Source organism: Sander lucioperca, chromosome 22 (assembly GCF_008315115.2).
Source record: "Sander lucioperca isolate FBNREF2018 chromosome 22, SLUC_FBN_1.2, whole genome shotgun sequence".
NCBI lineage: Eukaryota > Metazoa > Chordata > Actinopteri > Perciformes > Percidae > Sander > Sander lucioperca.
In genome coordinates this window covers 14,707,541-14,729,879 of record NC_050194.1, presented here as the reverse complement: position 1 = coordinate 14,729,879, position 22,339 = coordinate 14,707,541, and the positions used below count along the sequence as shown (strand labels likewise).

Sequence of the window (22,339 nt, the reverse complement as noted above, 5' to 3'; positions counted from 1 at the left end):
GGTCTGACTGAGAGAAATAAACAAGGACAAAGACAATTTTCAACCGCAGAGAGGTTACAAAGCTGTCCTTCACAGAGAAGAGAAACATGCTTTTGGTTTTCTCTTCTGTTTCTATGTCCAACTAATGGTTTAATGGTTAATGTGTTTATGGTCAGGAGGACTTTAAAAGGACAAAACTCACTCTTGTTAGTGAAATTTGACTTTTTGCAAACAAATTCTACACTACTGCAGTTGTTTTGAGTGATTTTTAGATAGTAATCCTGTTAGTACTGAAATAAGTGTAATAACCGAGCCCTGAAGGCACATTGTTTCTAACAAAGTCCATTATTATTGCATGTTACATGATAATTAACCCTAATCAAAGATAGCCAGTTTAATGAAAGCAGTGGCTTGGGAGTACATGCTGGGATGGATACATACATACACACCCACAAACACATCTCTGATATGGTAAAATGTAGCCTAAAGGGAAGCTGTAGATTGCTCGCTAACGTCAATTTATAATTATCAAGAAAATAAATGCTCTTCTTCAAAGCTGCTTCTTCAGAGCTTAAAGTGATGGTTTGGAGTAATTTCACCCTAGGCTGCTTTGCACCTTGACCTCGAGCCAAACAACCGCCCATAAGCTTTTTTCCCTTGTTATAACGTTGGTCGAGTTAGCGTTATCAGCTGGTTATCTTAGTGCAGGCGCTAATGGATCCACGTTTGTATCTCGTAAATTACCCCACTAATAATGCCCGGATACCAAACTTCTACCGTAGTACTAGTAATAGTTTCTGTACTTAAAACGAGGCATTAGAAAGTTTGTAACTACACCAGAAATATATTTAAATAACATTTGCCTGATGGATATTCCTCTTGGCTGCTACTGCTCCTCTCGGCTGCTACCGCTAACTAGCTGATAACGCTAACTCGACCAACGTTATAACAAGGGAAAAAAGCTTAAGGGGGGTTGTTTGGCTCGAGGTCAAGGTGCAAAGCAGCCTAGGGTGAAATTACTCCGAACCATTTGACAGATGCTTCCTAGAAGGCTTCAATCTTGGAAAAATATATTTTCTCTCCAAAAGATAAAGCTTTGGAAGCCAGATAAGGAGGATGTGACAAATTGTCTTCCAGGACACTTGGCAGAAAGAAAACAAAACCTCATTTTGTTCTGGGTTTACAAGATTATTTGTGCATCTGTTTGATATGATGAGATGATAAGAGAGTATTTTTCTTCTAAATAAAAGGTGTTCTCGCTTACGAGGGAGAATCACATCCGAGTGCCAACCTGGACCACCACAGACATATCCACTGCTGATCACATAAAGGTTCTCTTTAGATCAGGATCCATATCTGATCAGTCGTATTCGTTGTTTGTTGGTTAGCAGAATATCGCAAAAACAACCTGACGGATTTCAGTAAAATTTTGGAGCAAAACTGGGCCATGATTAGGTTTTGGTGCAGATAGCAACACCAGGTGCCAGATGAATAAAACGGTGTGTGTGTGTGTAGACACAATTCTTTTGATGAGGGAGCGGCTAAAATGATTAAAGGTAGTAAAACTGTAACGAGCCAGAAAATAAATTGTTAACTACTTTGAGAGTTGATTAACCATAAAGAAAAAACACACAGTATTCTCTGGTTGCGGCTTCTCCAATGTTTGGACTTTCCTCTGTATTATATCATTCCTGGATCGGACAGAAACAGACATTATAGGACATCAGAGTCGGGTAACTGGCATTAACACACACATATATATATATCCATCCATCCATCTTCGTCCACTTATCCGGTCTCGGGTCGCGCATATATATATATATATATATATATATATATATATATATATATATATTAGTGCTGTCAAACGATTACAATATTTAATCGCGATAAATCGCATTAATGTCAGTTAACTCGCAATTAATCGCAATTATTCGCACATTTTTATCTATTCTAAAGAACGTTAATCTCACAATAATAACGCGTTAATAACGCGTTTAACTGACAGCACTAATATATATATATATATATATATATTTATTTATAATTTATGACATTTTATAGACCAAACAATTAATGACTTAATCTAGAAAATATATGGCAGATTATTCACTTATAAAAAATAATAATTCGTAGTTGAAGCCCTAAGGTAGTTTCTTCTCACAGTACCAACCCTTACTTTAGTAAATAGTGGTTTATTGTAATAACAGTTAAGTGACGGTCAAAGTCAGATGAATGCTTTGAGGATAACCTCAAGGGCAGTAATATTAGATTATATACCAAAAAAAGCTCAAATTTACTTTCTTGGTAATGATCGCTTACCCAGAGAAACTTCAAAGTACTGCACGGGTGTATATTCAGCATCCTGTTCAAGGACAGGTTGGCAGGACTCATGGCTGCTGATGTGCACGCAGTCTGCCTCGGAGATTGAATCTGTAACCTTACAGTAATGGGATGGTCTCACTAACCACTAATATGCTCTGCCACCTGAGAAAAAGAGACAGAGAGATGGATAGACAAAGAAAAGTGAGCGTGTGGATAGAAATAAAGGAGGAGATGAGTAGAGGGAATAGACAGACGGACAGGGGGAAAAGATAATAATGAAGCAGGGGCAGAGACAGAGATGGTAAAGAGACAAACAAAGTGTGAGTGATGGTGAAGATACATTAAATGAAAACCAAAGGGGGAGAGAAAGACAGGGAGTGATTGAGATGACACAGAGTGAGCTAAGAGAGGCAGACCCATATTAAGAAAGAGAGGAATGGGTAGGAAAGCAAGCTGGATAATGATCAATGGGTCAATCTGGTCCCCTCTGTCGCTAAGTCTATTCTAAATACTCATCAGCCATTGGTCAGGCAGAAGGAAGTGGTAAGCGCTGAACCCTGTAACCCTTCATTTCCTCAATGACAAATTTGGGTGTCTTTCGATTCCACTTCCTCTCTGTCTCACTTACCGCCAGCCCTGTCACATATTCTCATTAGTCACCGTGGCAGCTGAGATGTGTGGGTGTGGGTGTGTGGGTGTGTGTGTTTTGGGTCGAGTCAGAGAAATAGAAACAGAGAGGGAGGCAGAGAAAGTGTGTGTGTGTGTGTGTGTGTGTGTGTGAGACGGAGAGAGGGATTATACGCGAGTAAAATGATGCATGAGTTTATGAAAGTCTGTGTGGAGGGCATAATGTGGAGTTTATATCATAGTGATGCGTGTACTGTATGTTTATATATGAGGCAGTGTCTGTCACTTCATGTATGTCTACACCTACACACGTGTGTATGTTTGTGTGTTTATTATATACAACCCCTTATGCTTTGTTATCAGGTAAAAACAAGTCTACAGCCATGCTAGCGGCCCGGTGAGGCTGTTCTGAGCTAAATTCTAACATCTGAATGCTAACATGCCCACAGTGACAATGTTACATGCTGATGTTGAGTATGTGTAACCATGTTTACATTCTCAGTTTAGAGTGTTAGGAGTTTTTGTCAGTTCCTCCTTTTCTCTGTAAATTCTTGTGACAAAGAAATAATCCTCCAATTTTTCTCATGAGCTATGGTAACATTTGTCACGTTTGTTTATTGTTGTTGAACACCAAATATACAGCAAGGGGAGCTACACATTTAAATTCTCAATACCGTAAAGGATTTGTTTCATAAGTTACCTTATAGAATATAAGTGTCACCAAAATAAAGAAAAACAAGGTTCATGCAGACTTCCACTCTGATCAAAATGCTTAATTTGAAATATGTAAACAATTCTCAGAAGCATTGCAGCATTGACAGCTCACGCAGTGATGAGCCTGAGTTCAAACATTCTGGACTGTGCATCTGTGCAGATTACACCATGGTACTCCACATCGGAAATCCTGACTGTAATCAGCTGCCAATCCAGTTGGACAAGAGACTCAGCTTCCTCCACAAAGCCACGATACTGTCCATCAGTAGAAGGGAATCTGGGAACAGATTGGACTGTGCAGGCATTCAAGAGCCAGGCGAGATCCCTTTCCCAGTGTTTCACCATGTAGGACCTGTTCCAGGATGAGTCTGTCTGCAACCATGCTCGACATGCTCCAACAACACCACGACAAATTCCTCGTATGTGCAACGTACTTGGCAATAAAGCCCTTTCTGATTCTGACTCTGATTCTGATTCTGAACCAACAAGCACTGCGCACAGTGAGCAGGCAATCACAGCAACAAAATATTTACATTAAAGGCAATCCATCCGATAGTTGTGAAGACACAGGCGCTACAGAAAAAAATCAGAGGATCACTAAAGTCAATAGGATGCATCCTCTGGGCACCATAAATGTATGTCCCAAATTTCATGAAAAAAAGATATTTCAGTTTGAACCAAAGTGGTGGACAGTAGCTACCTAACTTAATACTGTACTATGAGAACATCACACTATTTCCATTTTAACATGCTTGTAAAAAGGAGGACAGTCTCCATAAGATGGGTTTTGGGATAAAAAACTCAAACTCTCAGGTGGATCCCATCCTAAAATGGTTTGAAAAGTTAAAGAGCCCCTTTGGACATATAATGACAATGAACCGTGTCTATTCTCTGACACACTCACGCAATTCCTCCTCCATTTCTGTGATAATGTGACAGCTGAGGTCGGCGATAAAGGGAAAAGCAGAGGGGGAATAACTTTGAGAGGACTGCAGAGAGACAGTACATGAGTATGTGTGTGGGAGAAAATGAATGAGTAGCTACTGTATGTGTGCTGTAATTTTGTGTGTGATCATGAGATTAATGTTCCACTGAAAGAAAACCTCTAAACCTAATTGTTGTAGTTCACTGCAGTCAGTCAACTAATTAGCTAACCAGGGCAGATCCCATTGGTTAGGTTAAGATCCCAGATGTGCATTTTAGGTGGAAACTAAATACTAGAATAACCTAATTTTCCCATATCATATACAGTTTTTGGCAGTTTGTCTAATAAGTAATAGTGACAGGAAATATGACCTGTTTTTAACATTGTGTTCTAAAACTTTTAAATGCTGTGTTGTAAAAAAACTGTAACAAAAAAAAACAAGTGTAGTGCTACATTTGCATTTCAAGGTTTTCATTATTGTGGAGGCGGGAAATAAATAGACCTTTAAAGGACAATTCCTGCGCAAAATGAACCTAGGGGTTAATAACACATGTGTACCGAGTTCTCTGGGATATGTTTGTAACTTGAAACAAGCTAGCGCAAACCGCTGATTAGCTTAACGCTAGGCATTCGGGGGACTGGTAGAGTAAAAATAAAACGCTATTTTATACCACTAACAAGGCTCAAAATAGCATCACACTTCAACGGTAGCATAATGAGGGTCCCTACATGTAAACCTAAGCATTGTGAACTTTGTAAGCGTACAGACAATTTATTAAAAAGATAGTTTATAAAGACATTACCTTCGGGTATACAGGCAATCGCCATCTTGGGAAGACAGTCACGATCAGTCGAATGATGAACGCCCTGCCTGAGCTATGTTACTGGTTACTGGTTGCACGACGTTCGTGGTTCGACTGATCTTGACTGTTTTCCCAAGATGGCGTTTACCTGTATACCCGAAGGTAATGTCTTTATAAACTATCTTTTTAATAAATTGTCTGTACGCTTACAAAGTTCTCAATGCTTCGGTTTACATGTAGGGACCCTCATTATGCTACCGTTGAAGTGTGGTGCTATTTTGAGCCTTGTTAGTGGTATAAAATAGCGTTTTATTTTTACTCTACCAGTGCCCGGAATGCCTAGCGTTAAGCTAATCAGCGGTTCGCGCTAGCTTGTTTCAAGCTACGTACACATTCAATTACCATGAAAACATATCAAAGAGAAAGGTCGACGTGTTATTAACCCCTTCAGGTTCATTCTGCGCCGGAATCGTCCTTTAACAGATACTTTCAGGTAAAAAGGGCAGAGGTGAGAACTATTTCACACATATATGGCAATGTGTTAATTATGTGAGCAGAAAGTAAAGTAATATACAGCTTTTTTATTTCCTGTTTTCCAATGAGTCAGGAGTGGTGGGGCACATTTACCACCTCCACTAAACAATGTTGTGAAGGAAACTGTGCATTAAATCCTGACTGATAAGGGTTTTCAGGAAATTTACAGAAAGTTAAAAACATATCTTAGCCCCCAACAATGTATTTTTATTAACGTTTCACCCATTTAACTTCAAAGAGGCCTTCAAAAAGAATTCTTACTGACTTGTATAGATTTGTAAGAACCTAAAATCTCTCTTCCGTCTTTCTCCCACAGCTCCCCTTTCTCATCTTTCCTCCCTCTACCTGTCTCTTCCCTTGTCACCTTTTATCTCACTGTCTCTGTCAATCTACTCTCTCTGTTTTCACATCCTGGTCCACTCATCGTCCTCTTCTTCTTTCTCACTCTCAGACATCCTGCACTTTTATCTCTTGTCCTGCCCTCCCCTCTACCTTTTATACGTATTCCTCCCTTGTTGTGTCTTAGTGTAAGTGAGATGAAAAGACATGGACATTAGCAAGTTGCATGGTAGGGTGTCAGCCCAACAACTGGCGATTCCCGATATATTTGCACAGGTGTGTGTGCACAGTTCTCACACACACACACACACACACACACACACACACACAAACAGCACCACCTCCTAATTCAGGACAAGATCAATCATCAGACATGAAGAGGCTACACCCACAATTCCACTAACACCCATCTTTCACTGTTCAAAGTCTAAGTTTATGTGTGCATTTAGTGTGTGCATGTCTACTGAGGACCTCTTTGTATGGGCATGTACACCCATACCTTCTGTATCTTCATGTGTGTGTGTGTGTGTGTGTGTGTGTGTGTGTGTGTGTGTGTGTGTGTGTGTGTGTGTGTCGAGAACCAACACGGTCTCACGGCAGTTCGTGTAATTGTCACGTTATTTTTAATCTATTGATACGTGTACAACAACACATTTATCTTGTTTTTTTCGTGGTGGTCAGCACGAAATGGGAACCATCTATTCAGAGGTTGGGTTTCGGAAAAACACAACGGGGAAAGGACGCCTCACACGCCGGGAGACGGCTGTGGGGGATGCGCGACACTAACTGGACGGTTGTGATTAGGAAGACTACGGGGAAAAGCCGCCTCACACGCCGGGAGACGGCCGCTGGGGACACGCCACAATAACAGGACAGTCCTGTATTGTTTGACCCATCCACCACCCCGACCAACCTCCCTACGCGGATTTTCGGCTTTTCATACTACTCCCTACCGTTTTCGTGCTGTGATCACGAAATATGCTTCCCATTGAAATACATTACATTTTCATGCTGGCCACCACGAAAAAAATGAGAAAAACGTCCCTGTGAACACGAATCAATAGATTAAATAACGTGACCATTTCACGAACTGCCGTGAGACTGGGTTGCGAGAACAGTAGCGTTTAAATGCATCAGAGAATAGAAAGCATAAGGAAAGAAAATGGCAAGAAGGGGGAAGATGGAGGTAGAGATTACACGACAGAGTCAGAGAGAGAAGGACAAAGGGAGCAGGGAAGGAGAGAAAGAGATTAGGCAACTACGAAAGACAGACAAATCATTAAATTCATAGCCTGGCCGTGAGATAGATGGTAAATGGAGGTAGTGAAGGTGAACTTGTAACTGAGGGTGATACAAAATTCAATTATCTATATTAGTTCAGTTCATTATCTTGGCTCAGGTGAGCCAATGTTCACATTATGTTATCATTGGAAAACAGTACCACTTCGTTGGCTTATCAGTTTCACTTTTGTGTCTTTTTTGTCTGTGTGAGTTGTTTTCCCCTGACAGATTAATGGGCATCAAAAAAATCAGGAGATGTGAGTTGGTCAAAGTTCCAGCCATAATATTAACAAAGCTGAGGTTCAAAGTTCATTCATGACCTTGGAAACAGAAGTTGAGAACTACATCTGCTGATAAGGATCGTGTGATATGATGATGATGATGATGATAAAAGCACCAAATCAGCTACTCAATGAAATTTTTGGTGAGATTGTTTTCTTAAGGTCAAGATTGAACTTTGAAACTCTTTTTCAAAGTTTCAAAGCTTTTAAGCCAACATAGTGATTAAGACCTTAAAGCACTCCTAAAACGAAAATGCAACTGCTAACTTAGTTCATTTACAAAGTAAGAAGTAGCCTACTGGTAAGTGATAGAGGTCCAGATTTATAGAGGCATATAAAATTTGGCGTTTAGTGCCACCTCCTGACAGATAGAAAACATCCAGAGAGCTGGTTAACGTTGCCCCTACTGACTACTTGGCACCAATGTGCGTTGATGCGTTACACAGTGATGTAATTACTTCCTTCTTTGGTGGCTTTCTTGCCTGTACCTCACCTGCGCTAATTAGCAAATGCTGACATGCTAAAGTAAAATTGTTAACATGGTAAACATTACTGTACCTGCTTAACATCAGCATGTTACCATTGTCATTGTGAGTGTGTTAGCATGCTGACCTTAGCAATTAGTTATTAGCTCAAAGCATTACTGTACCTGAGTAAAGCTAGGGCTGGGTTTGCCCAATTGCATACTTTTTAGGCACCGACCAAATTGCCTCTAAAGTATTGAGTATCGAAAAATGCCTCGTCATTCAATACCCAATTTCAATACCTAAGGAGTAAATCTCATCAGTGTCAGCGAGCCAATAAACATGCAGCATGCTTCTACCAAGATCTAATAATGTCTGTGATTGGCTCTCTAAAGCTAAACGTTGTAGAGGCATTCAGGAAAAAACTACATTACACACAGAAACTGGGCTCAAGTTGTAGGAGCTGAAAAATAAAATAAAAAACGATTAGCGTCGTAATGTATAATGTTGTCATCTCTTTTTGTTTAATAAAATTGGTATCGAAAAAAGTATCGTTTAGGAACCGGTATCGAAGTCACGGTATTGGTATCGGTACCCGTATCAAAACGTTTTGAACGATACCCAGCCCTAAGTACAGCCTTACAGAAGTATGGCTGTAGACTATTAACCTTTAGTTACCCAGCCAAAACCCAAATGAGAACACCGGTTTCTCTCTCAGCTCTCTGCTTCTCATTCAATCTGGAAGTTGCCCAGTCTCCAGTCCTAACTGCTGGCCACTAAGCAGATCAACTTGGGCAGCTGGAGTGCCTTGCTCAAGTGGATCTCAATGGTACCTGTTGAAAAAAGGCCATGACCCCTCCCACAGTTCAGAGCTTTTAAGTGGTGACTAGGGCTGTCAAAATTGCTCAAAAATTGTCAATGACGCGCATTACGTCAATAACAGGACAAATAAAAAAAATAAAAAATAAAAAAAACCTCAATAACAGGACAAATTAATACAAAGAGACATAACTACTTGTATAGGTAGTCTATTTAAGTTTAAACATATTTGACAACGTATTACCTACACAAAAACAAGTAAATCAAATGATGGCCAAGACCGCAGACCTCACGCTCGCTCGCTCGAGCACTTTCTCTCTCTCGCCCTCACGCTCTCTGCGCAATGTGCGGCTGTGCGCATAACGGTTTAAAATGAACAACAATAAACACATTTTGAGTGCTGATCAAGAGTTTTGTGCAAGCAATTTAAGGTCGCGACTATTGTCCCAAATATGGCAGGCTTCATTCAGTGATTGAAACAAATATTATTAACATTAATTGAAGTTTCACAGTAGCCTATATAGAACCGACATTGAACGCTCCGAGCGAGCTGTGCTGTGGTAAACATGGAGCTTTTCCTTGACATGAAACGGTAAATAATCAAACCAGTGGAAGCAGTGCATTTAACCTTTATTCATGCATATCTCTTGCATACAACTTTATCTCGCGGCTCAACTATTTTACCTCCTACCGACCAAAATCCAAAGTACTTCCAGACATGGCTTTTTAGATTTTGGGGGGTTAAAATCGCTTTCTCTGATGCGGTCAAGTTGGGCTCTGCACTTTCTGCCATCTTCCATGCAAGACAAGTCAACTTTCAGCAGTGATGCTGTGCCAGACAGTGTGACTCCTGTGACCTGTCCCTGAACCCTCAGGCGTGCTAGCGCGCCCACTCGCAAAGCAGACAGCCAGACAGCCTCTGCTACCGTGAGCGTTTTTTTCCACATTTTTTTTTTTTATTCGAATATTAATTTTCACTTTCGAAATTCGTTTTTTAAAAACTATTCGAATATATATTCAAATTTAGAATATTCGTTGACAGCCCTAGTGGTGACTTTATGACCGAGGCCCAAAAGGGAGCCACTATCTGAAAAAAAACAGTAATTATATTGAGTGCAGGCTGAAAGACTAGAAAAAAAAACAGACCCCAGGATTGCTCGAGGACACTTCAGCATGGCAAAGAACTTCTATTAACTGAGCTTGAACCCCACCGTCCAGTTAAAGATCAATCTCTTTCCCTTACTAGGCCATGGCACTGCCACAACAAGGAAATCCACCCCGTTTTTATGAGTATAATTTCATAAAATAACACCTCCATTACCTTGGTTGTCTGCCTCTATAATGAAGTTATTGTTCTATGAGTGAGAGAGGCCCAGTCCAACTATGCTGCAAGGTCAGTGCTTATTGATTTACCATTCATCTGTTGTTGAGGTCATTACCGGCATGGTAGCTGCGATGATAATCTTGATTATGGATGGATAGTTCAAGTAGTGTTATGAAGGAAGGAAGAACAGGGAGAGGGATGAAAGGAAAGTGTGAATGTGAGGAGAAGAAAAACAAAGAGAGGAGGCAGATAAGGAGAAAACAGAAAAACATGAATGAATGCATGAGTTCATTTAAGAAATTCTCAAGCCAGTATTTGCCTTTGACATTCAGCAAAGTCATGGTAGAAATGAAATAAGCCAAATAAAAATAGAAAAGACAGTAAAAGGAGGAAAATGAGTTGGGTTTTTTAAAGTTTTGAATTTTGGTAAAAGTAACAGATAATATTTTTTCACACACATGATAATTAGGCCTGATCTGGGGTTGGTTTGAGACACACAGAGAACAACAGCAGGAGGAACATTGCCTCAAATTCTCCCTATGAAAAAATATCTGGTGATTTCCATTTCGGACCAAGTTTGTTCACCAAACACCATCATTGAAAACTAATTAAAAGATATGAAAAAAATAATGAAATATTTTTGCTGTCTGAATAGTCTCTATCCAACGCTAAATTTCTCCAGGGTCTCCTCTCTCTATCAGTGCTGGATGCTTTTCAATTAGAACCTTCATTAAAATGTCTCAGAGCAATTAATGAGCTCAGAAGATTCAGTAATCATATAATCAGTGCATGGATAAGATATCAGACTTTGAATTTTAACTAGAATACATCAGACAAACAAATCAACAGCTGAGGTCATTAGGAGAGGTGTCAAAGTGGAAGATTGAACATCTTGGGCAGCTTATGCAAGTACAATGGTTAGCTTAATGCATTGGTTGGAAACGTTATTTCATTCTAACATAAACCTCTTATGGCTGCTTAACGTAGAGTACATACTTGGACTAGCAGGACAGAGGTTAGATTTATGCTTTAATAATTGTATTTTAGAGAAATGGCTTGTGTTGTGGGTTGTGTTTTGCACATGTAGTGCTATTTCGGATATCAGTTTGAGTTGCTGGAGTGTAAATTGGGGATGATGTACTACACAGGTACTACACAGTGGATGTGTTATCGTAAACAGGGCTTTTTTAAACGTAACCTCTGACCCACAAAATAATGTATAGGTAATGAAATACTCCTCTGCCTTAGAAGAAACAATGACTATGTACGTAATATTATGTTTTTTTTCCCCTTATTACGAAAAAGACAATATTCCAACTAAGCTCTTTACTGTACTCTAATGGAAGTGAATATTCCACTTATATTCCCGTTTATATGCAGCTGTACAAAATGGGATTTGAAAAAAAAGTTTTCCACCGGTGAACATGTGAATGTGGCGTTACTACAGCCCAACACACACCGCTTCAGCATGTGGAGAAAACAAATGTTCGACAGGCCTGCTGTGCCTCGTTAGTAAGCTATGAGTGGACAATTTCTGTTTGCGGGGGGGCAAGGTCAAACAATCAATTAGGTGTATGAACCATTTTAGCAGAATTATAATAAATCTACACTGCATTCCTTGCAGAGGTTTGAGGGACAAAAAACAAATGTTTTTGAATGGGGTCAGACAGATTTGGGTGGGCCGCCTAAATACATTCTACAGTGGCACTCCTAAGTTTATGAACCCAAAGCACACATCATCACATACCCTTCACCATACCTAGAGATTGGCATGGGGTACTTCCCATAAAATCATCTCTCAATGCAAATCAAACCAGCTATTAGGCTAACTGAAATAAAACCATGCCAATCTCTAGGTATGGTGAAGGGTATGTGATGATGTGAGGCTATTTTAATTCCAAAGGCCAAGGGGACTTTATCAGGATGCATAGTATCCTGGATCCATGAAATAACTGGCCTTTAAAAATAAAAATCTGCCTGCCTCTATGGGAATTTAACATAGGGGTGTACTTACTTATGCCCCCTGTATTTTAAGGAAGAACATTTATTTATTTACAATACATTATTCATTAACAAATAAAATTGGTGTCCTCAAAGGTTGGATTTTTTTTTTTTTTTTTAATTAAGGCATTAAGATCAATTTCCAAAAGATGATTTTTTATTCCTCTTTTTAGTCAACTTTAGCATGGGTTCATAAACTTATGAGTGCCACTGTATCTATCTATGTAATTAAAATTAAAAATTAAAATTAAAATAATTCTTTGACGCCATCTCTGCCCTGCTATGAGGACGCATCAACAACAACAAAACATCAATGATAGAATTATGAAATATTTACAAATTGAATGTCTAACTTTCATCCATTACTAATTACCCCTGAGAGGCTGGTACATACATACGCTCAAACTGACTGCATACTGTGTTGTATACGACACATTTATCAAGCATCAATATGGAGCAGGAGGCAAAAACAGTTCTCCCCAAGGCAAGAGGGAAGTGAATGATGTTTAGCAAATCAAAAATGATGCTTTCCTCTTGGTTTAAATTGGAAAAGTTGGTGTGAGTGTGTTTGTTTACACGAGTGAAAGAGACACAGTTAGAAAGAGTAAGTGTGTTTGAGGAAGACGGCCACAGTGAAATATGTGTGTATGTGAGCCTATGGAGACTTCGGGAAGTAATAAGAACTACTTAAAAAATTTGAATTTTACAAATAGAAGCCGAAAAGAAACGGCAGGAGGCGAGTAATAACTGTGCAGCAGAGTTCACACTGCCAGAGTCCAGGCAGCACATTGATCAGGGCCTGCAGAGAAGAGAGTGTACGCACACAAACACACGAACACACACACACACACACACACACACACACACACACACACACACACACACACACAAAAATGCAAACTCAGCTACACATCTTAAATCTTAGGCTTAAATTCCTAAGCAGGGTATTTTCTACAGTTGTCTTGTCTACTGTATATGGACCCAGATAGCCAGATGACCATATCTCAGGTGAAAAAAGTACCTGACTCTGCATCTTTTCTGTATTAAAGACATGCTGCTTTTTGGATGCTTTTATATAGGCCTTAGTGGTCCCCTAATACTGTATCTGAAGTCTCTTTCCCGAAATTCAGCCTTGGTGCACAATTACAGCCACTAGAGCCAGTCCCACAATGAGCTTTCCTTAGGATGTGCCATTTCTGTCTGTAGCTTTAAATGCTATTGAGGAGGAGAGAGGGGGGGGAGGGTGGGGGTGGGGCCTTGACCAACTGCCATGCTTCGCTTGTTTTCAAGCCATGATTTCTCTCTCTCTCTTTCTCATGGGCGGGCCAAATTCTCTGGGCGGGCAAAGCAGAGAAAGGGGAGGTAACCGTCCTCCTTATGATGTCATAAGGAGGAGATTCCAGATCGGCCCATATGAGCTTTCATTTTCTCAAAGGCAGAGCAGGATACCCAGAGCTTGGAACATCTATCGCCATTTCTAGCCACTGGGGGACCACAGGAAGGCTAGGGGAACACATTAACGTTAAAAAACCTCATAAAGTGAAATTGTCATGCCATGGGACCTTTAAAGGTCCAATATGTAATATATTTACTGTAATAAATCAAGAAATTACCCCAATGTGTCATCAGATATTAAGGAAACATGCTAAGTTGAAATACTATCTTTTCTGACAACAATGCTAATGCCAGTATTTTCTCCTTTTGAAATTTCCGTTCCGTGACGGAATTTCTGTTTGTGTTTTGGCCTGTTTGTTGTTATCAACTGCCCAGTTTGTCTGCCAGGCCGGGTTGCCAGATATACCTGTAAAACCCAGCGTGCTACAGCTGTGAGGTTAGTACAGCCATAAAAGCAGCAAACAAGCGAACAGGATCAACGGAGATTGATTTTACCCAAAAAACGGCATGTTTCTAATAGTTGCGTGACCAGAGACGTAACAAATCCGTCTGGGTAATTATTGGAGATGTATCTGAAAGATGGAGACAGACCCAAAAGGACGCAGAGTTGGCTAATTTCCTCCTGAACAGGTAAGCATTAGCTTCAGGCTAATTTATCACAGCTACTACGGACGGGCATTTTTCATTTCAACATTTGTGTAGCTACTCACATAGAATTATATAGCTAGAGTACCCGAGTTGGTTACTCGCAAAAACAATTGAGACACTGCCAGTGAAGTGATCCCGACTGGTCCTGGCTAACACCGCCATGCTAACCCTGCTAACTGCTAACGTTACCAGGACCAGGCAAGCAGCCACAGCTGTTTACAACGTGTAAGCGGCTATAGCCAACAACGGTGAGTTATTTGAAGCCAAGAGAGGGGGGCTGTAAATCGGAAAGAGAGGACCTTGAGTTTGCAGTGTGTTTAGCGATTGTTGCCGTAATTCTAAGCCAATAAAGTGTGTTCAGTCGGGTGGAAAAGGACGGCAAGATAGTGGTATTTTTAGCTGTTCCTATCGTAATTCTAACACGAGGAAGTGTGTCTGTCTGGCGTGTGGAGAGGATGGCGAGGTTGTGGGATTTTTAGCAGTTCCTACAGTAATTCTAAGCCGAAAAAGTGTGTCTGTCAGTTGGGTACAGAGCTCCACGTGAGCACAGGCTTTTATGACTGTCAATATAGCCAGCATCTAACGTTAGCTACTCCGCTATGCTGTGGAGTAATGTCTGGCTATGTGGATGCTCCGGTATCAGCCTGGCAACCAAGAGTCTGGGGAGGAGGGGGTGGGGGAGACGACTCTCTCCAGTATTTTGAATTTGTACTGCAGTAACTATTTTAAACACAGTATTACATATTGCACCTTTAACAAAAACACCGGACATGTTGTGAGCTTTTTAACAGTTGCAGAAAAGAATAAGTAATTTCAGTCAGAGACACACAGATCATGTTGAGTAAGTGTTTCACTCTAAAATGAGTCTTAATTTAATCTGGTATACAAATTTTATTACGCTATCTTGGTATTTACTGCACAAACATTAGTTGTTATCCATCAGAGAAGTCTTAATCTCAAGACGTTTGTTAATGTGAGATTTATGATACAATTCAGCGGTTAATAGATATGACGTAAAGAATTGTGCAGCATTATGTCACATTGTATTCTTAAGTGATACAATTTTAGTAGTTTTTCTAAAATGACATACAGTAAAACACTAATACACAATGTTGCACTGTTGTTTCTGTACACTGCAAATCATACAGTTTAATAACACAATTAAAGTGACAGTTGGCCAACAAATAAACGGCACATTGTACTTTGTAGCTGTAAAGAGAAGTAAAATTTAAAATATATGCTTAACAGATTGTTTTCATTGCACTTTTAATGCGAGAGTGTCCTATACTTACAGGGGAAAAAATGAGAGGCAGGAACAAAAAGAGAATTTTGGCTCAACCTTTTACTTTTATAATGTTAAACCACTACAAAATCTAACTTTTTGAAATGTGCCGCTGTAAGGCTGTACTTAGGCAGAGCAGTGGTTTCAGCTAAATGCTAAGGTCAGCATGCTAATGTGCTTGCAAGGACATTGCCTTTGTCATCCCTTGAGCCATGCTGCTAGTATGCCTAAAAATAACGTTGCATGAGATTACTTAACAGAAGTTGTGGCCCTCTTACTAAGCCATACTGTAGTTTGTATATAGGCCATATTTTGTACATCATATGGAAGGCTTTATGTTAGCCATGTTCGTCGAACAGTAGCCACAGAAATGACGCTAGAGGCTCTGTCCTTTAAACAACAATACAGTTACCTCTCTTCTGTGACAATATATGAAAACATACAGATTTAGCCTTTAAAAATGTTTTCGCTTTAATCAACACAGTTGTAGTGATCCCAGCTGAACTCAAGACTCTGTAGATCTACAATCTGTCCAGAACCTCCTTTGCATTTCATTCATTTCTCAGTATAACTTCTCTCTCATTGACTCTGAACCAACACTTAATATGGGAAGTGTTTGAACGTACAAGTGTCATGCAGAGTTTGTTGTGGTTGTCATTGACAAACGTCTGCTTGCATGACTTGAGCTGTCAGTCGGGGGGCGCGCGAGGTAAGCCTCTCCCATCTGTTGCCAGACTAGCAGGTGGCCTGGATAATGATGTGCTGTAGCAAGGCTCAGACAGGTCACCAGTCAACAGAGACAGGCTGTGGGACTACTGTATGTCAGTTAATCCTTTTTGGACTATGGAAATGAAAGTGAGAGAACAGTATAAGCTTCTCAATGAATGGATTTACCTTGGTCAATGCACCCAGATTGTGTTGAACCACAGCAAACTCCTTATATGCAGGAATCCCAGCTTGCATCTGTCTCTTTTCCTGCTTGGGGTGACAAGATAGACTTTCTTTTAACACACTAGTCCTGTGTTCATGCTATTTGACCTCAAGCAAGAAACTCATCCTACCAGGTCCAGTGGTGCTGCTCTGTAACTGACCTGAGCTCTCAAGTCTCTATGGAGGTGGATGAGAACACTTGATTCATTCTGCCTTGTGCTGTATAAACCAGCACACTGTGCATTATTACAATTAGAAGACTGCATCTAACACAAAAAATATTCCATAAGCAAAAGCAATTAACATTTCAGCAGGACCATCACCATCAAAACATAAATGTCCAGCATTAATGGACTGTAGCAGAAACTCTACTTTGTGTGTACATGGACCTGGCTTTTACCGTAAGATCTTTCTTGATAACTTCCAACTTTGCACAACATAAACATGGCGAAGGGACAACATCTGAGGTGATTGCTATATTATTGATGTAAAGAAAAAAGAAGTAGCAACAGCGACAACAAGCTCTATCAGTTTCTTTTAAAAGCTTTCCAACGTTGTTGTTGCCGTTTGTTCAGTGTCTGCAGCTAACCTTCCTTCACACCCTGATATAAAGCCCCCACCATGCATGATCTTAATGGAAACTTGTTAATGCATAATGTGAACAAAAATGTCTCGTCAAAAGCAAGCAGATCAGTGCTTTAAGACTTTAAATTTAGTAACTGCCAGCAATCAAAGGTTGCACTTTTTTTTAATCAATCAAAGCTACCGTTAAAAGTTGACTATTAGAGATGAGCATAAAACAAAGACTTGTATTATGGATAACTATAATCACCACGATAACGATGATTACAGCATAAAAATGGCACCACTATTTCCTCAAATATCCCCAGGCAGATGGATTCATCAACTTGGACAGCGACACAGATACCAAAGTCTTAAAGGGGAACTATGCAGGTTTTTTTTTAGCTTAATTTACCTTAACTGAACAGCTTTGAAGTCATTGGAATGGTTATATGACTTTTTCGGGTTGAATGGTGGTCGTCTCGCTCCCCCCTAGCGCCTGTGAGCGGAAAAGCCACCCTTGCAACTTTCGGCCGGCGAGCAGCCAGCCTCAGCGTCAGGAAATATCGCGTGATATCAGGTCTCGCGATGTAACGAATTGCTTCACGGCACTGCACACATACAGGAACCGACTAGCTATAAGAACAAGGTAGCGATGGAGTTTGTAACACTATCTTCATGGCTGAGCCGGCAAAAAAGAAGCAGAAAGCTAGGAAAGCATTGTCGGAGGAACAGAGAAAGAGGAAACGGCAGACTGACCGAGCGAGGAGTCAGACACGAGTAAATATCGGACCTGCGTTTTCAGAATGGCGAGAACTGAGACAAATGGAAGCCTGCAAATCCGATGCTGACCTGGCGTTCTTGCTGTTGCACTTGTAAGTATTTTTGATCAGAAACTTTATCTGCCACAGAGCTTCTTGTCAGCTTGATGTTGGCAAACACAAGTAGCTTCTGCTCCGACAGCGTTCTAAGGCCATTGTAGGAAAAAAGAATAATGTTACAGACCCGGGAGAGAAGGGTAATATTTCAAGAAAAACCTCAGTGGACATGGCTCCATGCGATCGCCAGCTTCTTTGAAAACAAATGCACATGACCAGAGGGAAAAGATGAGAGCGGGGAGAGTCGCCAACGAGTTTTTACGACAGCGTTGCCAAATATCTATTCTGAAGCTGTAGGTGGAGCTCTATAGAGAAACCTGCGAGCAAAATGTGATAAAACAGTGAAGAAATTGCCAAAACTGCATAGCGCCCCTTTAAACACTGACATTCAGCACAAACAAATTCCAATCATAGTTAAAGGTGCTCTAAGCGATGTTGGGTGACGTTACTTCTTGTTGACGTTCAAAGTATTTTCAAACAAAACAAAGACTAGCTCGCTCCTCCCTCCTCCTCATCCCTAACCCCCCCCAAATCCTTCTTGTCCGTTATTGGCTGAACACTGGAACACAGTTTGTGTTGCATGGTCCAGGTTGGACCACTTTGTTTTTGTTGGCGTGTGTGAACCCTAGGCTGTCTACAGAGACAGCGTTTTTTTACAGTGTGTTTAGGGGACCGGCAGCTCGCAGATAGTGAGGAGATGTTTGCTGTATGTGACAAAACATGTTGTAGCCTAAAAAACGCGTGACATCGCTTAGAGAACCTTTAAAGAAAATGAAGTTATCTCAAACAAGACATACACAAGACACACTACATTTGTATTCCAGCTTAAAGGTGACGTTAAATTTTCATGTTCAAATAATGAGGTAAAAGTATTTCTAAGCTACTGCGGTGTTAACATTGTTGCATTTAGCTGCATGCTACCTAGGGTTGGGTAAAGAAACCCGCTGCTAATATGACACTGGTGCCCAAACGACTGGTATCTACAGGACCGAATAGTAACACGGATTGCGGTGCCTCATTTCGGTGCCACTGAAATGCCTGCGCTTCTCTCTGGTGCTCCGAAACGGACGTTACAGGCAACAGAAGCATTGCTGCACGTGACGCTAGTTAACACTACACTTGACAGCAAGTAACGTTAGCCTACCATTAGCTTTTGTCGTTTAACAGCAATTTACTTGTGATATAAGTTATTTGTACAAGTTATTGTTAGTACGTTATTAATGACCATAGTGCCTTAGGAATAAACAAGTTGTTCTTTAATGTTGCCGACTATCGTTTTTTTTTACTTTTGTAAACGTATTGGTTTAGGCACCGCCACCGTTTTAAAAGTATTGCTTTAGCATCGGTATCGGAAAAAACCCAAACGATACCCAACCCTAATGCTAACGGCAGTAAAAGATGTAATCTTGGCTGCCAGTGTAGGTAATTTCTTCCAAATTTTGGGTCATATAACTGCTGGGACATGTTCTGTTGTGCATTTGGCTTAGAAGCCTTTATTAGTGATTTTTTTACCATACAAAGTCTGCTATATACTCTGTTGCAGTAGCTCCAGCTGCAACTAGTGAAACGACAGCAGAGCCGAGATTCCAGGAAACACGCTGGCTAATCAGAGCAGAATGGGCTTTTTCGGGAAGGGGGCTTAAAGAGACAGGCGCTCCGACAGAGCATCTCAGACAGAGGGTGACTACAGGAGCAGCAGCAATGGGCAGTATGAGAAAAATAAAGTCTAGGCGCCCCGTGGACTTTTATTAGAGAATATATGAACACTAGAGCAACAACTTGACTGTGTAGTGTTTGTGTTACATTAATGAGTATTTCATGAGTATCTGTATCACCCAATCCCCCCTGTCTTCAAGGTGTATGTTATTATAATGTATGTCTTTAAGGTATCTTGGGAATTATGTTGTTGTTATTGTCTTTATTGTTTTGTTTTTCTTTTTGTGTCCTTTTTGTTTTGGAAAATGTTTTTCTTTTTTATTTAAAAAGAAAAAAAAAGAAAGAGAGTGTGTTTTGACCATTAAAGCATGTAAACATGTCCTAGTACAAACACAAAATACAAGTATGAACCTGAAAATGCTATATAATAGTTCCCCATTAAAGTGGCTATATGTAACTTTCAGTTTGTCTTGATTTCAGCGCCCCCTTTGGACAAAAGCAGTAGTGTTTTTACCACACTTGCTGACGTAAAGATCTAGGAGTTAGCGTTACGGGGAGGTCATATAGTTGCGATGAATGTTTTACTCAGACAGATAATTCATTTACAATAAGAGAATACGTTACAGATGCATCGTTGCATTTCAAGTGTTGCATACGTTAACTTAGCCTACTTTGGATGTATCGTGAGCTAAACCGGGTATCACTGTCAATGTAAGACAAAGCAATTAGAGATTGTTGTAGCAATCAACGTAATAAATTAGATTAATATAGCGCATTTCATTAAACCCAAGGACGCTTCACACAGGTACAGGGGAACAAGTGAAAAGAAAATAGTAGGCCAACACAAACACGGACTAAAAGGAACAAAACGTCCACGCTAAATGGAAGAGGGGCGTCATTTCATGTCAGCTACTGATGTACAACCACATCACGCAATCTAAAGTTATTTTATGAATGAAATAGACATATTACATACCTGAGGGCCAATTCGGGGACGTTTTTGAATCATTTACAATCCCGTTGTCTCCATCTGTCCGACCGAGTGCCAGTTGTCTTTCACTTTCCCTTTTAGCTTAGTTTAATTTCCTTCTTTTCTGTGATGGCCCTGCCGCAGTATCAGCCATAACTACAACTCATAACTTCTAAAATCTAATTAAAATACAATTAGGCCTACATAAAGAAATCCCCTGCTACCTTTTACCTGCATACTCACTAAAACAGGCTTTTCCGGTGTTCAGCCCAGATCTGTGACCCGTTAGAATGTGTGCTCTGTAGCGCCATCTACCTGCCGTAAATCATTTTGCATTCTTTTCACTGTTTGTCTCGTTTGCTGTTACAGGTCATTTATGATCATCAGATGGAACATTACACAGTTTCAGAAACATTTAAAAGTTACATATAGTCACTTCTAGTAACTAGTTACAAATTACCGTTTTTTTATACCATTCCTGTCCAGTGAAAACCATGTATCTCCAAATTTGGTGATTTTGAATTTACATTTTTTGATAAACTGAAGGATAAAGTGTTTTGGTTTAAGAAAATCCTCCTATTTCTTAATCTAAATAAACTATTTAGAAACCGTCTTGGATCAGCTGGAAAATACATCTCAAAAAGCTGAAAACAGGGCTGTTTTTCTGACACCAAGAACAGCTGTCTTTTTAGAGATCCATGGTTCTCACAGGACAGCAACGCTAAAAGCATATGATAATCTTATAGAATATGATGCATTGCTGTTGATTAAACTACCCAACAGTATATAAAGTAGTTAACATTACCACCAAAACCTCAAACAACTACAGCAATAAAATGCAACATACACATTAATGCAGCAGCATTATTAATCCAAAAACATCATATATAATAGTAAAACACTGACCGGGAACATTTTACTGCACAATGAGTAAATGAACGATGAAGTTATAATAGTCCTCAAGTAAGGTTCTGATACTTTACTTAAGTAAAGGATCTGAATACTTCTACCGAGACACACACACACACACACACACACACACACACACACAAGCACCATGTCTGGTCTTTGCTACTTGATGCTCTTAGAGGATAAGGATTGCTTTTGAGACGTCTCAGACCCTCTGTTCCCCTCTTACGCACGCACGCACACACACACACACACACACACACACACACACACACACACACACACACACACACACACACACACACACACACACACAAAAGGGATTAGGATATTGACGACCTCAGAGTTGACATCATATGTGACTCTGTTACTGGGGAGTTACCACGGCACCACTGACTCTATGATGAGCATAACACACACATGCACACAAACACACAGACCCACACTCACACACACACACACACACACACACACACACACACACACACACACACACACACACACACACACACACACAAAGTAAAACTGGCCCCTCTCTGTCAAATCCTATTAAAGAAGAAGAAATGGTTGAAGGTTCTAATCCGCCTGCTCAAACCTGAGCTGAAGTGCATGACAGACACACAGAAAAGAGTGGCAGGCAGAGAGAGACAGGCAGATACAGATAGATACATGTTGAGTGCACACTCTGTGGTAT

The 22,339-nt window shown here is 40.3% G+C and overlaps 1 long non-coding RNA gene across 2 annotated transcripts in view; it reads right to left on the bottom strand.

Annotated features, from left to right (window-relative positions):
• Positions 1-22,339, bottom strand: part of LOC116061408 — a 111,073-nt gene that overhangs the window by 11,491 nt on the left and 77,243 nt on the right. Inside the window, exons 2-4 of one of the 2 annotated variants that reach the window (XR_004107718.2) lie at positions 16,803-16,848; positions 16,636-16,719; positions 15,776-16,553 (exon numbers count right to left, since the gene is read on the bottom strand). This is a non-coding gene — a long non-coding RNA (uncharacterized LOC116061408). Of the gene's footprint in view, positions 1-15,775; positions 16,554-16,635; positions 16,720-16,802; positions 16,849-22,339 lie in introns of those variants that run through there. The other variant, XR_004896393.1, reaches the window with a different exon arrangement.